This window comes from Onychomys torridus, chromosome X, assembly GCF_903995425.1.
Source record: "Onychomys torridus chromosome X, mOncTor1.1, whole genome shotgun sequence".
NCBI classification, from domain to species: domain Eukaryota; kingdom Metazoa; phylum Chordata; class Mammalia; order Rodentia; family Cricetidae; genus Onychomys; species Onychomys torridus.
The window spans coordinates 82,231,471-82,256,275 of record NC_050466.1 but is presented as its reverse complement, the minus strand read 5'-3'; positions in this window follow the sequence as shown (position 1 = coordinate 82,256,275).

Below are 24,805 nucleotides of genomic sequence, written 5' to 3'. Positions count from 1 at the left end.
ACCATAAAACACACATACAAATGAGCATGTTTACATTTAAAAAACTAAAGTCACATGAGACATGCTTTTTATATTTCCTTTCCCCTGGACAGCATATTTTGATATTAATTCAATGCCAATAAAGACACACATATACACTCATTTTAATGGTTTCCTATACTCATTATGTATTTATAGTTTACCTATTCTGTACCTCTGATCAGTCATTCAAAACTTTCCACTTTTTATTTCATAGTTGACAATAGTCATATATAAACACTTTTGGTCATTCATCATTTGCACATACCAAACATTTCCTTAGCATACTCTATCAAGGAACTATTTCTCGATGAGTATGCACATTTAAGGGGCTTGAATGAAAATTATAAAATGCCGTTCAGACAGAAGAGACTCAGTGGTAGAATATGAGATTTTTTTCCCCAAAGATGGCTGAATAACACTGAGCATATTAAATTTTTAAATATCTAGCATTGTGACAAACATACCACCATTTTAAACAGCAATGAAAGTTTAAACTGTGATTCAATATTTTGTTTTTCTTTTCTATGCTCAGAATTAAACCCAGGGCCTCACATATGTTAAGGACATATTCTGCCACTGAGCTACATCACATTTCCTGGGCATCTTTTTATACTTTTTTTGAGCCATAATGTACTTGATCATTTTCATTTACTCTCTTGCTCTATCTTCTACTAGTCCTGTTTTGTCCCCAGGTCACCCCTCATTTATGTCCATCTCATTATTTTCTCCATAAGTTCATTAGATGAGAGCTTGCAGTATGAGTTAACGTTATTATCTCTATTTCTTTCCATTTCCCTATAAATGACACAACTTAATTCTTTATAAGTGAAGAAAACTTGATTAAATTAAACTATAATACATTTTTCTTTTCCTGTCCATCTGTTAGCAAACACCTAGACTGATTTCAAAACCTGTTAACTGTAAATATCAGTGTGATAAATATATGTTATCTATATAATAGGTTGGCTTTGCCTCTCTTGGGTTTATTCCCAGGAGTGGTATAGGCAGTTTATATCATAACGTCATAATTCTCTATTTCCTTTTATTGAGAATATTTTTTTTCATACAATATACTCTTGATTATGGCTTCCCCTTCCCAACTAATTCCAGTTCTTCCCCACCTCCCCTCCCATCTGGATCCACAGATTGTTTCTGTCTCTCGGTAGAAAACTAACAGGTATCTAAGGAATAATAATAAAATAAAATATATAATACTATATTTAATTCATTAAGGAATATTAACACTGATTCCCATAGTGGTTGGGTCAGTTTACATTTCCATCAACAACTAATTAAGGATTCACTGCCTGACCTAACCTTTCCAAAATTTATTATTTAATTTTTTTCTTCAAAATTTGCATTCTATCTGGAAAAAGATGGAATCTCAATGCAGTTATATTTTCATTTCTATGATGGCTATGACTATTGAACAATTTTTATGTATTTAATAGCTATTTGTACTTCTTTTGAGGACTATCTGCTAGCTCACTTTCTTGTTTATTGATTGGATTATTTATTCTGTTGGTTCTTGATTATTTGAGTTCTTCGTATATTCTGGTATTAATATTTCATTGAATGAAGAGCTGGCAAAGATTTTCTCCTATTTTATATATGTCATGTCTTCCATCTGATACTTCCTTTGCCTTTTAATTTAATGTGTTTTCATTTGTCAGTTTTTGCTATTATGCAACTCCTCTAACATATCCCTCTAAACACTAACTAGCCTTTTACAAGCATTAAAGCAAAGTATAGGAGCCCAATAGTAGTTCTGGTGATCAGATGACTAAACACCCTAGCAGTCGTCTTGGAACTCTCCAATAACTGATGGAAGTGGATGCAGAGATCCTCAGCCAGGCCCCAGGTGGAATTCCAGGAGTCCAACTGTCGAGAAGGAGGAGGGACTGCCAGAGCGTGAATTGTTGAATCCAAGATTGCAAAAAGCACAGGGACAAATAGCCAATCGAATGGAAGCACATGAATTATGAACCAAAGGCTGTGGAGCCCCCAGCTGGATCAGGCCCTCTGGATAAGTGAGACAATTGAATAGCTTGATCTGTTTGGGAGGCGCCCAGGCTGTGGGACTGGGACCTGTCCTTAGTGCATGAGCTGGCTGTTTGGAACCTTGGGCTTACACAGGGACACTTTGCTCAGCCTGGAAGGAGGGGACTGGACCTGCCTGTACTGAATCCATCAGGTTTAAATGAATCCCCAGGGGAGTCTTGGTCCTGGAGGACATGGGAATGGAGGGGAGGGGCTGGGGAGAAGGTGGGGGTGGGGGCAGGAGGGGGGAGGACAGGGGAACCCATGGCTGATGTATAAAGTTAAAACATATAATAATAATAATAATAATAATAATAATAAGAAGAAGAAGAAGAAGAAGAAGAAGAAGAAGAAGAAACAATAAAAAAAGAAAATGTTAAGTGAGGAGAAAGGAGACTTCAGTATAGAACTGTGCTCAAATCTGAATACAAGGAAAGGTGGGGGTGTATAGTCACTGAGGGAATCAATGAAAGGAAACAATTAAGAAAGTATGGTAATTCTTTGCAAAATTGACCTAATAGGATTCTTGTTGCAAACGGGCCAAGGAAGTCAAATACTGAAGGTGGAATTCTCTCTTGATGACGCAGAACAATCTTTTCTAAAATATGATAAGCCTTCTAACAGCCATTGAGTGCTTCCCTACATGTAACAGAGGGATTCCAGACCATTATTGTGAAGTATAAAGGAATTTTTAAGAAAATTTCCAAAAACTACATGTTGGTTAATTTTATGCGAATTAGCATTGAAAAAAAATTTAAATATTTTCCTTCTTTAGAAACTTCTATGAAGATATTTCAATGAATTTAAATTTTATGCACAAGGTAGAGATGAACCTTATTTTTCAGATATTTGACTTTTTAGCCACGTATACTTTATACATTAGATATTGACTACCTCACTGTGTGTTGGTAATGAAATTCATACTTTCATACATGAATTGATGAAAAACATTTCAGTCTATTGAATGATAACTCAGCTTGCAAGGCAGTATTTTCTATCACATCATCTTTATCTGTTATTTTAAAAGCAATTATTTCAATATTATTCTTCATTGCAGTACTGCAACTACTATTTTAAATTGAGAAGAAAAAGTTTGTAATAAATGTATGAATACTATTGAAGAATGCTTTGGTCTCATACACCTCGACAACTGAGGCAACAAAAGAAGTCTGCTGAAAATGGTGCTTCTTAAGCCCCAACCATTTGTTCATAGACTTATGCCAGCAGACTGTCTGTAAAGAAAGCAATATAAGGAATATAAAGATATGTGAGAAGAGTGTATCCAAGAGGCAAAATGTAACTAATGCTATTATATTTTTAATTTTAGATGTTGGTTAAAAATTATAGGAGGCCATTATTTTGATAAGGTTTCTGCCCTGAGCTCTGGTAGAATACAATGAAAATGAAATTTCATGTCAACTAACAGAAACTCAGTTGTTTCCTAGTTTTGCTACCTGGCATATACATGATCCTTTGAAAAACCAAGTTGTGGTCATTTTTTTCCTTTGAAGTAGGGTCTTCATTTGCAGGCCAGACTGACCTCAAACTGGGATCCTTTTTTCTCAGGCTTCTGAGTAGTTGGATTACAGGTGTATGTCAGTAAGCCTTGAAATAACTATTATCTGGACTTTCTAGCTAATGAAGAGGTAGAGAAAGCAAAGATAACAGCCAAATTTTTCAAACTGGCTAGCTATGACTAGCATGGTAGTGGGTGTTCTTTATCCCTAAATCATTACACAAAACAGACAAAGACAATCTGTGTTGGGCATCATAGGATAGGGTAATGTAATACTGTGATCCCAGTACTGGGGAGGCTGAAGTGGGAGGGTAGAGAACTTGAAGCTAGCCTAGGCTATAAAGATTTTAAAGATTTTGTCTCAGAAAATACAACAAACAAAAAGGTGATCTGAAATAACGCGATATTAACCAATAGTTTTGTTGTTGTTGTTGTTGTTGTTGTTGTTTTTTGGCTTGTTCTGTCTTTTGTCATCCCCTTATGGGGAAAGTTACTTTGAAATAACCAATCTAAGTTTTTTTTCTTTCTTTCTGCTTTCTGTAGCCTTTCTCTGTCTGTAAATCTTACCTCCTCCAATCATCTCATTGAAAAAGCTTATTATGTTTTTTAAATGAAGTATTTCCTCACTCTAGAATAGCAAATAAAGCAAATAAAGCCAGTTGCTATCTTTAAATAAAAGTAACAACAGTGATCTTGCCCTTTGACACATGCAAAACATTTCTTTAAAGCTGGCTGCTAAATTCACCCAACATGCTTTTATTGATATTCACTTGGCTTATTTGCATCAGATACTATTTAAATCCTCCTCTTCCTTTGGATTTTATTCTTCATGTCATCTTGCTCGCTGACTTTTTCTCTTCAGGTTTTATAAACTAGAGTTCTTTTATGCCCAAATATAGCCCCTCATACCACTTTTTTATACCACTCTATTTTCCTTCCCTTTGTTATTAAGGCTTGCAGCACAGTGTACAGTTGTGGTAAGTGCTAAAATGTTTTTATTTTATTAGTAATATGAGTATATTATGTGAGTAATGATCAGTGTACTGGCTGAGTTTGTGTGTGAACTTGACATCATCATCATCATCAGAAAGGAAGGAGCCTCAGTTGAGAAAATGCCTCCTTGAGATCCAGCTGTTTGGTATTTTTTCAATTGGTGATCAAGGAGAGAGGGCTCAGCCTATGGTGGGTGGTGCTACCCATGGGCTGGGTGCTATCCCTGGTTTTATAAGAAGGTAGGCTGAGCAAGGCATGAGAAGCAAGCTACTAAGCAGCTCTCCTCCATGGCTTCTGCATCAGCTTCTGCCTCCAGGCTCCTCTCTTGTTTGAGTTCCTGTCCTATCCAATGACATCTTTAGGTACCCTCCATTTGCAGTCAGCAAGTCTCCCTCCCTATCATTCCTGGTATTTTTTCCAGCAATTTCTGTGATGATTATATAATGTCAATGTCGTTTCTTCCCTAGCTTAAGCTACTTTTAACTTCCTGTTTCATCATTCAGAATCATGCTTAAATTATATATTCTTCAATAAAATCTTTTCAAATATTTTAATTTGTAATGAATTCCACTGCTCAATGTAGTATTTGTGTCCCCTTCCCACTGCTAAGATGGTTGTGGAACTACTTGGTTAAATGATGTCTCCACTAGTGAAAAGTTTTTTGGTTTTTTTTGTGGAGCTGAGGAGTGAACCCAGGGCTTTGTGCTTGCTAGCACTCTACCACTGAGCTAAATCCCCAACAGTATTTTCTATGTTTTCTGAGATGGAGTCTCACTATATAGCCTAGGTTGACCTTGAATTCTTGATCCTCAGGCTTCTGAGTGATGGGATTCTAGATGTGCACCACTATTCCCAGCCAATGGGTAACCAGTGAGCAGAAACAGACTTTTTGATATGGGATAGGTACACAACATAAGTAGGACATAAATTTTTGTTGGCAGGTTATATGTAGAGCAATATAATAGCCTATCTATGGCAATTTAAGATTCATTTTGTAAGTTTTAGAAGATACACACATGAGAAGAGAGGGAAAAGCACTGTGACAATGTACTGTTAGTACACAATGAATCAATTTCCCTCTCTCCCTCCCTTAAAACAAGGCTTGCTGCACTTAAAGCTAACTGTTTGCCTAGGCTGTATGGGCAGTGAGTTCCTGCATTCATCTGTCTCTGTTCCTGGACAGTGGAGTGAAATGTACTTGGGGACATGCCTGGTTTAAATGGGTGCTGTAGGTTTGAACTTAGGTCCTCTTGCTTTTACAGAAAACACTCTTACCCACGAAGTTATTCCTGAAGCCTTTGACTTCTGAATACTGAAAATCATTTTGATTTTCATTAAAAACGTGAAGGGGTGTTGGATTTTGTCAAATGCCTTTTCTGCACCTAGTGAGATGATCATGTGTTTTTTTTTTCTTTGAGTTTGTTTATATGGTGTATTACATTGACGGACTTTCATATGTTGAACCACCCTTGCATCCCTGGGATGAAGCCTACTTGATCATGGTGGATAATTGTTTTGATGTGTTCTTGGAGTCTGTTTGCCAGTATTTTATTGAGTATTTTTGCATCAATGTTCATGAGGGAGATCGGTCTGTAGTTCTCTTTCTTTGTTGCATCTTTGTTTGGTTTAGGAATCAGGGTAATTGTAGCCTCATAGAAGGAGTTTGGTAATATTCCTTCTGCTTCTATTGTGTGGAACAATTTAAAGAGTATTGGTATTAAGTCTTCTTTGAAGATCTGGTAGAATTCTGCAGTGAAACCATCTGGTCCTGGGCTTTTTTTTTTTTTTTTTTTTTTTTTTTTTTTTTTTTTTTTTTTTTGTGGAGCCCCCAGCTGGATCAGACCCTCTGGATAAGCTAGACAATTGAACAGCTTGAACTGCTTGGGAGGCACCCAGGCTGTGGGACCAGGACCTGTCCTTAGTGCATGAGCTGGCTGTTTGGAACCTTGGGCTCACACAGGGACATTTTGCTCAGCCTGGAAGGAGGGGACTGGACCTGCCTGTACTGAATCTACCAGGTTTATATGAATCCCCAGGGGAGTCTTGGCCCTGGAGGAGATGGGAACGGAGGGGAGGGGCGGGGGGGAAGATGGGGATGGGGGCTGGATGTGGGAGGACAGGGGAACCCATGGCTGATGTGTAAAATTAAAACACAAATATAATTAAAAAAGTAAATAGGCCTTATATAAAGAAGTATATTTTTCTTCTGCTACATTAGTCACTTGCTAATATTGCATGTTTTCAAAAATATTTCTATGTAGTATTGACTACATGCTAAATAAACAATAGATGGTGTGCAGCACCACTTTTCTTCTTTGTCGATGCCTTCCTTTATTCCTATTCTTCTCTCCTACAGAATAGCCTTAAAAAAGCTGTCATTTCCTCTTTAGGAAGAGATAAGTACATTTGATGTTCTGCTAACTAAAAATTCATCATTCTTGTCTCAATGCATGTCCTTACTTAGTTCCATTCGCCATAGAAAAACATTCATATACTAAAATATTTCACAATAAACTAAAAGGTTAAAAGCATTACTTGTACAGTAATGTTCTTCTATGTACATACCATGTGTTGCTATAAAAAATGATAAACTTTGTAAGGCTTTGAAATAATCATTTGGGAATATTAACTTAGCTCAGTTAAATAGTGAACTTTAAAATATCAGTAGCAATTTATTTCAAGACATGTAGGAAGAAAATAGTTCACAGATACCATTCCATAGCATAAACAATTACTGTGGAAGAAGACAAGAGAATTTTAGTGTTTATTACATCAATATTTTCTCCTATTTGGTTTTTCTAGCACTCCCTCACAAACTTATCTCTATTTACATGATGATGAATAATCTTATGTACTCAGCACCCTTAAGACTAATGTCAGTTGTAAAAATTGCAAACCACAGATTATGCAAATTCTCCTTAGCATCTCAAACATTAAAAGAATGAGGAGTGCTTCCTTTCTTTAGAAATTCATTTTCTGCTGTCAAAGCCAAGGCTCAAATGACCTTGCAGCTCACAATTAGAACTGCAAAAGAACTGGCTTTGACAGCCAGTGCCATAAAAGAAAAGAAAGCAATTCCAAAATTTAAAAAATGGGCTGTTAAAGCCAGGCCTGTGACGAGAATATAGTTCTTGCTTACAAGCTAAACTCATTACAGAACTGCACCTTTCAGGTCTTAAACTTAAAACATAGGGGGAAAAAAAACAGAAGAAGGTGAATTGCCCAACAAAAATGGGCCTCTTATGCAAATGTCTTTGGTAATTAAGGGGAGGGTGCTAAATGTGCAATATTCTTTCAAAGCAGAATTGTTTCTAAATGCAGGGGTAGGTTAACACTGTAGTCTACGAGGCAACAGCTGTTCTTAAGAGAACGCTGTCAATGTTGATAAGTAACTTTTAAAACTAAATCTGTTTGCTGAGCTCATGTTGTTTGGAAAACCATGAAGAATGAAATCTTTAATGATTTTTTCCTGAAAAAAATAAACTGGGGAAAAATCCCATCAATTGCAAGCCCAGGCAGAATTCTACAAGCTGCATAACCTGGTAAGATTCTAGGGTGAGCTCATTTATACAAGGAGAGAGGAAAACACTAGGCAGATCGGAATTTGGAGCCCCTCATCTGAATAACAATTTTACACTCTGAAAATGCACTGATTGCATTCTTTCAATCCTTTTTATGGAAATGGCTTAGTGGAGGAGCAAAGGCTATTTTGAAAGTTTCCCTTTTGTTTGTTTCCCAGGGTCCATTTGTTGTTCAAGATGTCCTGGCCAAAAGTGGCTTCAGTCATCGTTCCTCACTTTATTTTATGTGCTACTCTGGGCATTGTTTAACCACCCAAAGTAGGAGAAAGCCTATTGTCTAGTGACATTTAGGAAGTACTGTGAAAAATTAGGAGAATGTGAAGAATTGTGGAAATGTGATTGTATGAGGAATTGTGAGAAATTATTTTCTCTCTTCAGTATGATAACTATTCTAAACCCCAATCAGTGCCATAATTATTCAGTTTCTTTCTAGGCCTCAGTATGAAGCCTAAGAGTCTTAGTGAACTACATTTCAGATTTTTTGTTTTTGTAATTTTTGGGTACAGGGTGTTGCTTTGTATTCTTGACTGGCTTGGGAATTGCAGTCCCCCCTCAGCCTCCTGAGCTCTGGGATTACAGATACAAACCACCATGCCTGGTTATCATTTTGGTTCTTTTGTTGTGGAGATGCTTTTCTGTTTTTGAGACAGGATATTACTAGGAAAAAACTATGCAACCTAGGCTGACCTCAAACTCATTCTCCTTTTGCTTTGGCCTCCAAAGTACTAAGACTACCAGTGTGTGCTATCAGGCTTAGCTTTGTGATTTAAATTTTCATCTTGCTAGTGTACAATGATGTACATATTTTCCAAGTGCTCATTGGCTATTGTATGTATTCTTTCACACAGTTTTAATACCAGTCTTTCTTTCATGTGTTGTGCACAGCGAAAGGCATAACAGCAGGATGACATTTTTATTATCTCCTGCAAGGTCAACAAACATTTTCTGTAAAGAGCCTGATTGTAAATATTTCCAGCTTTGTGGTCCATATGGTCTCTGTCTCAATCACTCAAGTCTGTCACTTTAGTCTGATAGCAGCCATAAACAGTGTACTCCTGTGTTCTGATAAAACATTATTTATAGAGAGCATGTCAGGTGGCAGATGTAGGTCACCCCTGATTTAAAGAACCATTCTGGAGAAGTCGTGTGTCTGCTTGTAACATTACATTCTAAAGTTAGCAGCAGACCTGAGAGGAGATGCGACTTTGGATTTAATTCTTTCAAATCAGTGGGCATTGGCAATAGAGGGAGCTAAGAAAGAGACACTGGGAATTTTTAAACTACTAGATTTTTTAAAATGCAGTACTTCTGAGAAATCCTAAAACTTAGCAGGAACACCTGGAAGTTGTCCTTCTGAGTCAATCTGAGGGAAGAGTCCAGAGGCAGGGGCTAGTTTTCCCTTTTGTCATTCTGGTCTCCCTTTATCCTACGTGAAAAGAATTCTGCTCTTGTCTTCAGCTCATGTGTATTACAGTTCTACGTTCTGCTCCTGATTCGTTCACAACATTTATTACAACTGCAAGAGTTGCTAATGGTGAGTTTGGATCAGAAATGCTTACCTTAAGAATCCAGTCAATTCTTAATCTGGATTGGATAGAACATACTTTCACTTGAAAGGAAGATCTATATTATTTCCTTCATTCTTCATGGCATAAACCATATTTTTCCTAGTTATCTCCTAACAGCTTTTTATCTTCCCTGTTTGTTAGTTTCACAATTTTTAAAATAAGTACCAAGCAAAGGTAGAGTAATCAATAATGTAAACAGTGAGTAAGGAGATAAGGTGGGAGACTCAGACTTTGAAGGAAGCTGTGCATAGAGGTGGTTCTAAGTGGGAAAGAGGGGCTCCAATTCCTCTGGTGATTTCTGCAGGACAGGTTTTGAAATAAACTCTTGGTTTTGTATGGCAGATTCTTGTAGAGTGAGCTCCTGAGTCTGGGCTGTCACTTTCTTGAAGGCCCTTCTACCAACTAGGAGAGCTTGGCTGACCTGCCTACTCTCATCCAGGGAGGTGGGACAGAAGTGGCCTTGTCGCAGGACAAAATATATCCAACTTGATTCCGTTGGCCATGATTCCAATGGATGATATTTACTATTACCCAGTTCCCTTGGCGGGGGAAATTGATCCCAAACTTGGGCCACTCAAGCTCACAAAACATTCTCAGCCAGCTCTTAGTGAGAGGATAGCCAACATTTTCCTTAACTATAGGGGGTATGTTTGTTAAAGTTTTTTAGAACACACGTCAGAGGGCTGTCTAGTTTACCAGTCAAGTTTCCCATGTTGTTCATCTAATTTAGTAACGATAAGTGGTAACACATAAAGACAGACCAGACTCAAAACAAGACACAAAGCAAGGAAAACAACAGAGAAGACATTAACAAGTGGTGTCACACAGGTTTCAACAGTCTGACCAACAGAATGTAACAGATAGGAGGCTCTTTTAGTTGTCTCCTTGTACAACCTCTAGACTGCCTAATGTCCTCAAACTGGGCCTCTCCAAATTCTAGGTCTGGCCCCCACAGTGTCCTTGGCTTTGTTGTGCAGCCTTGGGTTGGAACTCTGCTGATGGTGCCAAAGTGCTAGGCCTCTCTGAGTTTCTAAACCTGGTCCCCAATGTCACTAGGGCATCTTCAATGCTCCAAGGCAGGTCAGAAAAAAATTGGTGGCTCTGGCCAAACTCCCAACTAGCCAGAAATAACCAGTGGGCTGTTGAACATCTCTCTTTGCCATGGACAAAGGATTGGTGACCCTCATCAGGTCCCCCACATCCCCAGACTAGGATCCCACAGAACCAGTGACTTACCAGAGGGAAGCTTCCTCAGAAAAAGAAAAAAAAATGCTTGCTGTTTTCCTTTCAAGTATAGCCATTCACCCAGGAAGTTCACATAGTTGAAGGCACTTCCTGAGGTCCTTTGATTAGCTAGGTTATCTATGTGATGTGGCTCACCATCTTCTCAAGGATCCTGAAATGAAGAGCCCTGCCCCAGCTTCAGCAGAGTTTGGTGGACAGTCTATCTTGCTGGGGCCTCCGTATATTAATCCTGAGATTCACAAGAAAGAGACCTATTTCACAATTGTCCAAATTAAAGCAAGCTGTATTGGGGTGTACTTGGAACTGGCTAGCCAGTTGTCTCCTCCTAAGTTGGAGTTTGAGAGTGCTGCCCTCACAGGCCTCTTGAAGTCCCTCTTATAGGAGAGATAGGTATTCACAGGGCTAAGAAGGTTGGTGATTATTCATTGTTAAAAGAATACAATGAAAAGGGAAGGAACAAAGGCAAGGATATACATCAACTGAATGGGCTTACATGCAGTTTACATCAGACCAGAAACTTACCCTTAATTACAAGCAAAAACCATAATTGGCAGGAACTCAACGGACAAACGGACTTGTCTAAGCTAGGATTTAGCACCAAACTAACAAAAACTTTTTAAAAACTGTTTTGGCTGTAAATAGAACTCTTAACCTGTAAGGTATATTTTTGGTTTTGGTCTTCCATCAACCTATGAGGCATTTTTTCCTGTTTTGGTTTAATAATAGTCCTATAAATAGATTCTATGATAAGCTTAAATCAACTCAGAAAATTTCCCTGTCCTGAAAAAGTTTGCCTGGCCATATGTCTGCCTATTGGCCAGGCTTTCTTCCTGCCTACCATATTTACTATTTTCTTTTGTAAGGTTAGAAGAGTACTTTTATTTAACTGCAGAAAATGCTTTCTGGTACTGCTCTAGCATTCTGTTTGAAGCTACAAAGTTTTGAAAAATCAAAACTAAAGCCTGAGGTTATGGCTCAGGTGGTCGAATGCCTGCCTGGCATGAAGTCCTGGATTTGAACCCTCTCATTGCATAATCCAGGTGTGATAATAGAAATAGCTTTTAATACCAACATTCAGGAGGTGAAGGCAAGTTCAAGGTCATTCTCTGCTACATATTTTGAGGCCAGCCTGGGCTACATGAAACCTTGTTTCAATGGGAAAAAAATATGATGTTATTAGACTTCTCACTTAGAATTGTTTTTCAGATCCTTACCATGTAACTATCAGATTCTATGTTATAAAGGGAGATCATATAACATTTAGTAATTACTTTCTCAGTTAGAATCTAATAAGACATGAAATGTAGGAAGATTATTTAGCTATTAGTTTTATAATATACATTTATTCATTTTGCTTTAGACTTGTAAGTTTCTTTACTTACATGATATTTAAATTTGATCGGTTTAAGAACTGTCTTGAGTTCTGGGTATATCTATAAAGGTGTTTCTGGAATATCATCTGAGAGAGGAAGACCCATCCTTAATGTGGACAACACCATCTCATGACCTAGGGACAAACTGAGCAAAAAAGGGTTAAAGGAAAAAGCAAGCTCTGAGCATGGCCAGTCCCTTTTCTCTACTTTCTGGTTAGCCACATAGTCAACAACTCTTTTCTGCAACATATTCTGGCTGCCATGATGTTCTGACAAGCCAATTGAACCAAACAACCATAAATGGCGATCTCTAAAACTGTGAGAAAAAAATCATGCCTTTAAGGTGTTTCCGATATGTATTTTGGTGACAGTACCATGAAATAACTAGTACAATTTATATGTGTTCATTTGGAAGTTTTGAATTCCACACATTTTTTTAAAATCCTGATAAATTGTTTTTAAATTCACCAGGAAAAGGTATAAAAATCATATTCCACTTCAAGGTGAAATCATGTTTTATAGAACTTTATACACCAAATGCTTGGTGCACAGCATAATCTCAATATATATTTCTTGAGTTAAATGTAATCGATAGAGATGCCAATTAAAGGAGAATTTAGACTTTAAAACCATTTTACAATCAATTTATTAGTTAAAACAGGGAAAGACTTTTCTTTTATTTATAATGTACCTATCATAAAAACATTATAGGAAATGTTAGGTATTAAAATATTTTGAATGTTTGGAGGACATAGAAGGTAAAGAACTAAGTGCAGACACAGTACATATAGACAGAGGTAAATATAGAGAGATGTTATAGTATGATCTGAAAAAATTATCCAGGTGGAGCAGAAGAATATGAAATAAATTGAAAAACTTCCAGCCAGGTGAGATGGGTCACGGCCATAATTCTCGTATTTGGAAGGCTGAGGCAGGAGGATCATTGAATTTGAGACCAGCCTGAGCTACATAATAAGTTCCAGGATACTCTGGGATACAGGACAAGAACTGTGTCTCAAACCAGATAAACAAACAAATACAGGAAAAGAGAAGCATCCTTGTCACTAATACTGTATGTAGTGTCACTCTGGCTCCCTTTTGCTCCCTGTTTCAAGCATTTGGAATGTGACAGATAGGTGGCATTTATTATAAAGTAAAGTGGTGGCATTCTCAAGGGTAAAAGTGGGCCATGGCCGAAGTGACCATTTCCTAGAGACAGAAATACTGCTATGTGGGGAGAGTGGCCTGTGGTCCCAGAGACCATTGTGTCAACACACATTTTAGGCTGGCTTTATACTGTTTCTTAAAGTTTCTGAAACAAGTTCTTGAGGGGCATTTCCCTTCCCAGATCATCGACAGCGTTGTTTGTTTGGATTAACTTTTGAGGGAGAAGATAATGCTACGTCTTGTTCTTTACAAGAAAGCCTCTTGCTAGACAGAGTGTAATCTTATTATCTTTCTGGCAGTAGAATCTCATGTCTCTATTCAGGTCCAGAAATACAATTAAGTATTCATTCTGTTGACTAATAATCAAAGTCCTACCTATTTCATTTCTGCTTTCACAAGCCACTGAATGTGAGGAATGGAGGCCTATCCTCAATGACATCCAAACCTGCTAGTATGTGACTATCCATCTAACTGTCCTGTCCTAAAAGGATTAGAGTCAGTTGCTAATATTAAATGTCAGACCCCAACATAAGTACCTTCTGCCCACAAGACCACTATGAATGGGTTAAAAGAACATCTCCATGAACATCCTGAGTAAGACTTCCTTAAGTTATAATACCCAAGGTTCAGAATACTGAAATTTTCTTTTATTCTAATCATATTGATTCTGAACACCTATTGTTTGTGTAGTTTAAGTTAACAAATAAATAAGAGATCACATGGAGTTTACCAGTGTACATATTTACTCCTTAAAAGTATTAATGGAAGCATCTCTTATTTACTCCCATCTCACACTATCACGCTCCCCAGAGCCTGAGTTCGCTAATACTGTGAGCACAGAGGGCAAGCAAGGCTTTGTCCTTCTCACTCATTCTTTGTCTCCATTCTCCTCATTCATACATACCCTGACAAGTCAGAAAAAGGTATATACTTATCTCCATTTATTTGCTCATTCACTATTTTTATATTTAAAACTGTTAGTTTGACATTGGCATGTCAATATGGACCATTTTATATTGGAGTGTAGAACATATAATGCTTTTTAATTACATTTTTTCTCCTCTAATTCTACATGGAAGGTCAATGTTATAATGCAGATACATAAACACAGGTAAAGGGATGCACATAATCACCTTAACAATTCCATAAGCATTATATTTCCATGCCTTTGAGGTTGAATGTACTTGAAATTGTCATTGAGTTTTGGGTGACCTTTCATGGTGACATTCTCCTGCCTGAGAAACATTACTAGCTTTATGTCTTTATTTATTCTACTTTATTGAAATGAACATAAATAATTCCTTCTAATGTGTTGCCCTTTATACAACGAGTACACATGGCAGGAGTGGAAAGGGCGTAGAAAATAATCTAATTTACATTCTGATAAGTATACGCAAAAGTAAATCTTTATTGAGAAGTTCCCTTGAATAAGAGTAGTTTCAACATTAAACTATTGTATCTAATCTTCCAATCAAATACAGTAGTAGCATATGTATATGCTCTGAAGATCATTATGAGATGTATAGTAAAAAAAATGCTTCAAAAGTGCCCTTAATAGATATTTAAGTTATTTGGATTATAAAAGAGTGTTTTGGGGAACCATAGACAGTGTTTATTCCTATATTAATAATGCAGGTATTAATAAAGTATGATTGTGTATATTGTAATATCTGAAAATACATTAAAGATTTTTTCAGGGTGAAAAATACACTTTTTTCTTTAATAGTTTATTAGTTAAGATCTTGTATGTGTTATATAGCTGAAGCAAGTTGTTCACAAACTTTATTGAAAACATTGCACTCAGAGTACTTGGGAAGCATGAATTTGATTTATGTTCAGAAATCTTATGCCGTTGGGAGGTATAATTGTCAAAGTCCTGAATTCAAGATGAACTAAAACTGAAATAATCTGGAAATCAGAACTAGGTAGTAAATATATGCCAAGTGGCTAGAGAGCGTGAATTCTGCTCTGACACCCAAGAAAGCTGAAAGATGGATTTATTTGTAGAATTGGAGAAGGTGGCTAAGAAACCCAGTCCTGCTATGTTATTTCTCTAAGGACACTGGGCAAGCTCTAGAGTACTTGTCCCCATAACTTCATTGTGCTTCTGTGTCATTGGGGATATAGAAAAAAATGTAGATTCTGGTATACAGTATCCTTGTATTGATGGTACATAAAAGATAGTGGTTTCATCATCACTCCTGTGCAAGAAATATTTCTTATTTTATTTCACAGGAGAATATATTTCATAGCTAGAAAAGAACAGTTGCAAAACATTGACAAAATATGAGCTCTCACTATTTCTTCTTGGAAATAAATCTTTGCAAAATCTTTTTAAATAAATGTAGACTCTGAACCACTAAGTGTGGGATGAATACTGAAGGGATACATTTCCAAGCAGTTGCCAGATGATGCTGGCCCAAATTTGAGTAGCAAAGGTCTAGACATGTAACAGAGAGTTAGAAAATGGTTAAACACATAGTTCCTATATTTATATAATTTTCTAACCACTCACAAAAGAGGTCTATAGAAATTGGAAGCCAGCTAGTGTTTATGTTCCTAAGCCACAGGTGCATTTCTTGGCTATGATGTTTTATTTAAGTGTCTCATCTTATTCTGCACCCACTCTGTGAGAGTGACTATGATTATCTACACTTTACAGATGAGTAAGTGAACTTAAGAGATGTTAAGTAATATATCCACAACACATAGAACTACTGAGAGTTCAAATTGGAATTGCATAACTACATAAGCTGTGTTTTCAACAACCTTATAACTGTCAGCTATGTGCCAGAGCCATCTAGGTAAGTCCAACATTGATGATGAGAATGAGGGAGTCTGTCAGGAATGATTACAACTGAGTTCCAAAGAGAGAAAACAACTTACCCACTTGAGTTATTTGTGTTAGAGTAGGGATACAGACTGAGGCTATTTGGCTCCAAAGAGGAGAGAACTTGGGGGTAATGTCTGTGGAGAAAAAAGAACAACCAAATCTCAAACAGTTGCAAGGGTATGGTTGCAAGTAATTTAAGAGTGGAGAAGATGTTTCCAGAACTTAAAGTGCAAGTAATATCATTTGCACAAGGATAGGAGGGGTGGATCAGAAAGTGAAGATATATTGACTGTCATCTAAGCTCTCAGATTCTAACTTCTATACCCTACCAGCTATGCTGATAAAGACTTTGGAAGACTACTTAGAAAAATACTTATATATTTCAACATTTATTTTAAAATATCATCACTCTGTCTACCAGGTGTGTCTAACATTCTACATTATGGCATGTATGACATTGTCATCTGCAATGTTCATACTCAACAACTATGTAATTAAGTTACAAAAAAATGTCACAAGTTTCAATGTTTTAAGCAAGTTTATGAGTTTGTATCAATTTCATAGCTATCCTAGCAGCATATGGTCTGTGGGATATGGACTGGGCATGCCTGATCTTTACTTGAAAATTAATATTGAAAGATAACTAGTATTCTAGGGATACAGCCTGTTGGTCAGTTAATTGAGCATGTTCTATAAACAGAGCCCATTTAAAATGAATTTCTTTTTATCTTCTCTAAATGTCTACCCAAATAGTTTGCATATAAAGTAATTAATTCTTTCTTCTTTTGGTTTCCAAGTATTTTATTGAGAATTTTGCATCTATGTTCCATCAGAGATACTGGCATAATTTTCTATTTCCCCTTTTATTTAAAATAGATTCTTTTTTCATATGATATATCCTGATTATAGTTTCCCCTCTCTCTAATCCTGCGAGTTCCTCCCTCCCTACTCTTCCCTTCAGATACACTTCCTTCTTGTCTTTCATTAGAAAGGAACATGCTTCTAAGACATAATAGTAAAATATAACTAAATAAAAAATAATATGATAAAAGAAAACTTAACATATTAAAGTTGGACATAGCAACTCAATGGCATGTAAAGTGCCCCAAGAGTAGGCACAAGAATCAGAGACCTACTCATTCTTATAGTTAGAAATCCCATAAAAATACTAAGCTGAAAGTTACATACACAGAGGACCTGGTGCAGTCCTATGTAGGCCCCGTGCTTGTTGCTTCAGTCTCTGTGAGTTCATATGAGCTTTGCTTAGTTGTTTCAGAAGGCCTTGTTCTCCTAGTGTCCTCCATCCCCTCTGGCTCTTACATTCTTCTTCATCTTCCATGGGATTCCCTGGGCTCTGAAGATAGGGATTTGATGGGGACCTCCCATTTAGACTCTCTCTCCACATAATGTTGGCTTTGGGTTTCTGCAGCTATGTTCCCTTCTGCTGCTAGAGGAAGCCTCTCTGATGATGACTGGATAAGGCACTGAGCTATGAGTATAGCAGAATATCATAGGGAGTAATTTTATTGACATTTTTGTTTTTAGACCAGTAATATTTGTTTTTTCCTAGGTCTCTGGGTTATCTAGTCTCTGGTTCCTGATTACCCAACAGTATAAGGTATGGGTTCCATCTCATGGAGTGGGCCTTAAGTCAAATCAGACATTGGTTGGCTGCTCCCACAAGTTCTGTGCCACCATTGTCCTAGCATATCTTGTAGACAGGACAGATTGTAGCTTGAAAGAGTTTGTGGCTGGGTTGCTGTTCACGTTTTTATTTTGGTAGGCTGCCGAGTACCTTCTTATACCAAAGACAACTGAACTTAGGGATGAATGTTCCATGTAGGCACCACCTTGACCTTCCAATGCAGCTTTGCAAGCAATTTTTGCTTAAATCAATGTATGTCTATTTCTTCTGGCCTGCAGAACAGTGAGACAGTAGAGTTTTGGTGTTTAAGTCAGTCAATTTTTAATATTTGTATGACATTACTAAAAAAAATAATAAATTTTCTGTGCTTGAGAAATTGGTTGAAGCTCAAGTCTTTTTTTTTCCCAGGTGTTGTGCTGTTTGTTCTTACTGTGGCAGTGAAAAAGCACCTATGGAAGTAACTGGTCCAGCAGATGTAAGCAACTGAAACAACTTGTAAGTAGATACGACCATGGTCTAGGAACAAACATAAAAGCATGAGGAGATACTGTCATACTGAAGGACAGTTGGTCTGTATGTGCCTCAACTGATGATCAAGTGCAGATGATGTAGAGATGTGTGCAGCTTGGGTGGAGTCTACTAGGAGGGAAGCTGAGTCCATCTGCTAGCCTGTACTTAGGCCTGGCTATTGACCACTTATAAAACTTCTCAAAACTCAAGATTTTATGGTATACTTAAGTGAAAACCCAATTACATTACTGCAGAGCAGTATGTTGTATCAGTCATCTACTAGATGTTTTCAATTGTCTTCTCAGGCAGGTTCTAAGCTGACAAATGTACATGTCCCAGTACCTGAGCATTTCAACAAAGTACCTTTCCTATTACAATAAATGAACAAAACAATAAAAACTCAATGAGGGGCCACAAAGAAGCTGAAATTCCTATTGTGAAGTGATTAGTGGATCAAAATATCAGAAATTGCTCTTTAACGGGCATCATTTCTTTTCACAAAATTATGCTGGAAAAGAGGAGATTTCTTTTATGATGCTCTGCTCTAACTGTATAACTTGTAAGATACAAGTCCATGGGGAGCTGGATTCATAGACAGTATTTCAGAACCATCCAGTACTATCTCAACTTGTCCCTTGATAGGAAAGGATGTAAAAAATTAAAAAAAAATGCTATAGTTGTGTTTGCAAAGCTGTCATGTGAATGGTATTTTTTTTTTTTTTTTACAATGATAACCCTGGATTTTACTAAAATTGAACCTTTAAGTATTTTTACTGTCTTTCTGCCACTTTGGGTACTGGAAAATTTCCCAATGCAATAATGTTCTTCTAGAAAGAGAGACTGAATTCCACACACACTGTTATCTCTACGGGGCCTAGTGAATTCTCTTATGAGTAGCAGTTGAGAGGTAGTCAGTAAGGCTTCTGGGATCATCATGATTCTGCAGTTTCTGGAAACTTTTAATTGGCTGTATTCTTTGTGGATGGCTAAAGGTATGTAAGCATGTATAAATGTAAACTTGTATCTATAAGGCCTGGACCTGTTATATGGGAAAACTTGGTTCTTTCTCGACCCTGACAGAGTCAACTGGAATTGAACCAGCTTGGAGACAGAAAACAAGTCTAACAGCTGCTTGACTTCCTGTGTTCAGCCAGCTGTGAATCTTCTAATTTACCTGGCAGTGCATGTTGAATAAATAGGAAACTTTTGTCCAAAATTTTTGTCTCTGAGTTAAAATTCCCAGAGAAATAGTTAGCTTTCCAGGAATTCTCTCCAAGTTGTAATAAACCACCTGCCTTGTGTAAGCATAACCCACAGACATAGAATATGCGCCAGCATTACTATTCACGTTTAACTTAATCACACTAGCTTTGTCTCAAAACTCCTTATATAGTGAAATTGTTCACTCCTTACTTACTTGTTAAGATGTTATCATTAGAATTACTTATTTTTGGAAGAGATCTGATAAACTCATTTGGGATTGATTGGAAATAAAAATTCCCAAAGTCCATTTACAACCATTTTCTTACAGCTGGGACTGCTAGTACACACCTGTTATCCCAGAACTTTGGAGGCAGAAGTAGTACAAAGAGCATTTCAAGACCATCCTCAGCCATATAACTAGTTATATGTCAGCTGGGGCTATATGAGGCCCTGTCTCAAGAAAACAAAACTAAATCAATTCATACAGAAAATAATTAGAGGGATTGTGTGGTTGAATATCTATACTGATGATTGGTTTTAAAGGAATCCAAATTTTATATAATATAACAGGGTTTTAATATCCTAATCAAAATTGAAAAAAATTTAAGCAGACTAGGACGACACTTTCATGTCTGCCTTATAATTTGTCAGAATGATCTGACATCATCTGCAACAGGATGTTCTGATTGTCAGGCACCGGCAGCACAAGTGTTTCCTATTACTATTACTTCTGAGCTCCCAGCTATTGATTTGAGAATGTTGCTGCTATCTTTTCACTTTCACCCAGGATCAGCAAGTTTGAAATGCCACAGTTCAGAATGCACTGGCACATATTGCCCACAGTGGTAGATCACAAAAGTGGTCACTCTCTCCCATCCTCATAAGACAGACAATAGAGTGTTTCCCCCTGCTATTCCATGTGGAGAACTCTGTGATATTTCATGAATCTGAGCCCAAATGCACTCTTTGGAAGCAACTTTGAGCCATCACATTTGTTCTCTCCAGCACTGATTGAAATTTCTTTTCGGATTTTATGGTGCAGCAGATATATTTTTATGTGCTGTCTTTATTGTACAAAACATTGACTATAGTTTTCTGTTAGTGTTTTTCCTTTTCACTTTTAAGACCCTCCCCCTATCTTTCAAATGGTAGGAAATAAAAATATAGTAACTTCTGGAATCTTAGTTACTTAAGGTCTAAATGCATTTAATTAAGAATAACTTACCTCCTCTCTTCTCAATATAGCTATTAAATTCCATGTTTTACATAGCATTATAGTTTTGGTGTACTTTTTGTGGTGATTTGAGGTGACTTGGGAATAACGAGAAGTGGAGGTTGGTACTAAATGTCATGGAACCTACATTGGTATATGTCCTAATTAGCTTCCGCTGTCAACTTGACACAGTACAGAGTATCTGAAGATGTCTAAATTGGGTGATTTCCCAAATCATATTGGCCTATGGCCATGTCTGTGAGAGACAGTCTTTTTTTTTCCCTTTGATAATGTGGTAGGAGGGCCAAGCCCGCACATGGCACTATCCCTGGGCATATGGTCCTGGGATGTATAAGAAAGCTATGTGAACATGAGCTAGAGGAGCCAGCCAGGAAGTAGCATTCCTTTGTGGTCTCCTATTCTTTTTCTGCCCTGGCTTTCTTCAGTGAGGGACTGTTACCTGGAAGTGAAAGCTGAACTAAACCCTTTCCTTTGCAAGTTGCTTTAGGTCATAGTGTTTATCACAGTAACAGACAGCAAACCAGAATGGTGTCTCCAAGGTGGATTGTACTATATTTCTCCTTGGAACAAGACAAGGTATCTCTGTTCCCATTATCCCTGTGGGTCTCATTAGTGCTGCCTTAATATATGTCTGGCTTTTCCCCAGATGTGCAGTGGTGGAAGGGAGCAGCTGTAAGACTACTTTCAGGCCTTTTGCTCCTTATGAAATAGTGGCTTTGGAAGTAAGGGAAGCTCTGTGGACCACCTCCCTTCTCTTCTTAGTTAGCAAAACCTTGACTGTCAATTTTCTTATCTTCTGCATAGATTAAATGACTACTTCTGTTATGAAAAATCCCTTTCAGGGTAATGGTGGTCTCAAACCATGATAGAGGAAGTACAGGATAAATACACATCACTTAATGCTGAAAAAAAAATCCACCCTACATAGGTTACACAAGTAAACTTAACCGCTATGGGGAAAGTGTTGGTTACCAGAAATAAAAGTTAGTACAATGGGATATATATGACTATATAGTGGATCTCAAGTGGGTCTGGAATTAAAGCGATATATTAAATGTATATAGGTAATGGGGGCATAGTTTGGCACTGCACAGGGATGAAAAGCAGTTAATGTGCAGATTTAGATGGTTTTAATTACTTGTAGGTATGATACTAAGAGACATATAGGTGTGTTCGATATTATACCTACTAAGCATATGCTGTTTTACATACATAAGTACATACATTTGCTCTTTGATACTGTAAATTGTTACTTTGTCCATTATATTTGTAGCTGTTTACTGTTGGTCTACATGGGAAGTAGTACTTTTTTATGTGTGTATAATAAAATGACCATTTGCTCAACTTCATTTTTCATTTCATAAAATTTAATGTGTATACATGTGCACAAATGCATGTGTACATTACGTTAAGCATGTAGAGGCTAGAGAATAACTTTCTTTAAAAAGATTTATTTAATTGATCATGGTAGTACATGCCTTTAATCCTAACAATTGGGAGCCAGAGGAAGATAGATCTCTGTGAGTTCAAGGCCAGCCTGGTCTACATAGGGAGTTCCAGGACAGCAAGCACCACATAGAAAGACCCTGTCTAAAAAATAGATTTACTTATTTTTATTTTACATATATGGATGTTTTGTCTGCATGTATATATATGCGCCAGGTGCATGCCAGTGCCTACAGAGGCCAGAAGATGGCATTAGATTCCCTGGAACTGGAGTTACAGATAGTTGTTAGTAGATACTGGAAATTGAACCTGGGTCTTCTAAAAGAGCAGCAAGAGATTTTCACCACTGAATCATCTTTTCAGTGCCTCAACTTTACTTTTATGATATAGTTTCTCAGTAGATAATTCTGCAAATAATTGTAATTTTGAAAAAAAAAACTTTCCTAATTTACCAAAACTCCTTTTGTTGTTGTTGTTGTTTCTTTTTTCAATAAAAAATAAGGTATTTGTACTTAACATTGGCATGGTATTTATGCACAAACATAGTTTCTTCTGGACAATCATACTGCACAATTCTTGAACTCTTAGAATTGTTTTAGAGTGTCATCCTTATAAAATCAATGCTTAGTTTAATATGGAGCTAGTTTAGACCTGACTTGGTAACTACTTGCAGTAATTTTTACTGAATCAGTTAATTTATCAGTTAATAACTTATTAGGGTACATTATAAGAGCATGTATTTCTATTAATTTATTAGGGCACATTGTACATGAGTATGTATTTTGTTTGTCTTTTTCGAGACAGAGTTTCTCTGTGTAGTTTTGTTGCCTGTCCTGGATCTCGATCTGTAGACCAGGCTGGCCTTGAACTCACAGAGATCCACCTGCCTCTGCCTCCTGAGTGCTGGGATTAAAGGTGTGTGCCACCACCACCCAGGCAGTATATGTTTTTATGTGTAGTACTTTCACAAAGCTTAAGAACCAGATATGGAGCTGGTTCATGAAGTGTGTGTGTACATGTATAAGTAGGAGTGTACACTTGTGTGTTATAGAGGTCAGTGATAGCATGTTTGCCTCAATCATGTTCCACCTTATTTTTTGAGGCAGGGTTTCTTTACTGAATCTATAGCTCACTATTTGGGCTAAGCTAAATGGCCAGAAAGCCCCAGGAATTTGCCTTTCTTGGTCTTCCTGCACTGGAGTTACAGATGTTTAAGGGTACATATGGCTTTTTATGTGGGTGTTGGGGGTTCTATCTCAGGTCCTCATGTTTGCACAACAAGCACTTTCTCTATTGAGCCATATCCTCAGCCCCATGTTTATTGAGTTTTGTTTGTTGAATATTGGACACTTGGCCCTTTGTGTGTACTAATATTTGCATTTTCCTCTTAAAGTGATTCTGATTTTCTTCCATGTTGTAATATGTGCTGTTATCTCACTAGTCTTTGTAACTAAATTAAATAGTAATTTCTGTTTTATCTTTTCTTTAATGAAAGTTATTTAGAAGAACATTTTAATTTACCAATGCATAGACATCTCTATATTCTGTTTGTAAATTTCTTGTTTGGCTTTGCTATAAGTGAATGAGGTCTGTGTAGTCTCTATTTCAATGACTTTTGGTGACTACTTTTGTAATCATTCCATGTTGACTTGACAAATTCAGTTTCAGTTTTGAAGACTGAAAGCTGTGTATCATTTATTAAAGCTCTTATCTATTAAAAATAATAAGTTATGCTCATCAATTAAACAAAAGGCATTTTTTTTATTATAAAGCCTCCTCATTCTCTGATACCTCTGTTTGCCTGTTGTATTCTGCTATAGGCCACACCTTAGAATTCATAAGTTCCAGATTTGATTACCCAAGCAAATTCAGGCATGTTCTGTGAAAAGCATTTTAAATTCTGTTAGCAAATAGTACTAAAGTATGAAGTACTTTGGCCAAATTCCACAGTCTTTTCCTCAGGAAAGGAAGAATGAGATTCAGTTGAGTTGTAACATTTTTCTTACTAATTGTTATGAAACAATTCCATGTAGGCAAAGAGACAATGTTTATAATCAGGAAATCAAATCCCAGGTGCTTTCAAACAAAATTGAAAACAGGAATGAATGGAATAAAGGAGAATAAAAAGTAGACATGCAATTATGTGATATATGTCTGCTATTTCTAATCTAATTCTTCCCCATACTCTATCCTTTTGCCACCAAGATTTACTTTTCATTACTCAAATATATTGTATTTCTTCTATCTTAGCTTTTGTGCTGTCCAATCCCTTCCTTGGAAACATTTTCCAAGTCTTGAGGGATCTAATTCTTTCTTGGAAAGCTTATTATAATGTAATTATTGAGACTCTGTTCTAAATCTATATTTGTTTATGTTTGAATTCCATCTCTACCATTAATGAAAAAGGTGGTGTTAACTCTCTCTCTGAGC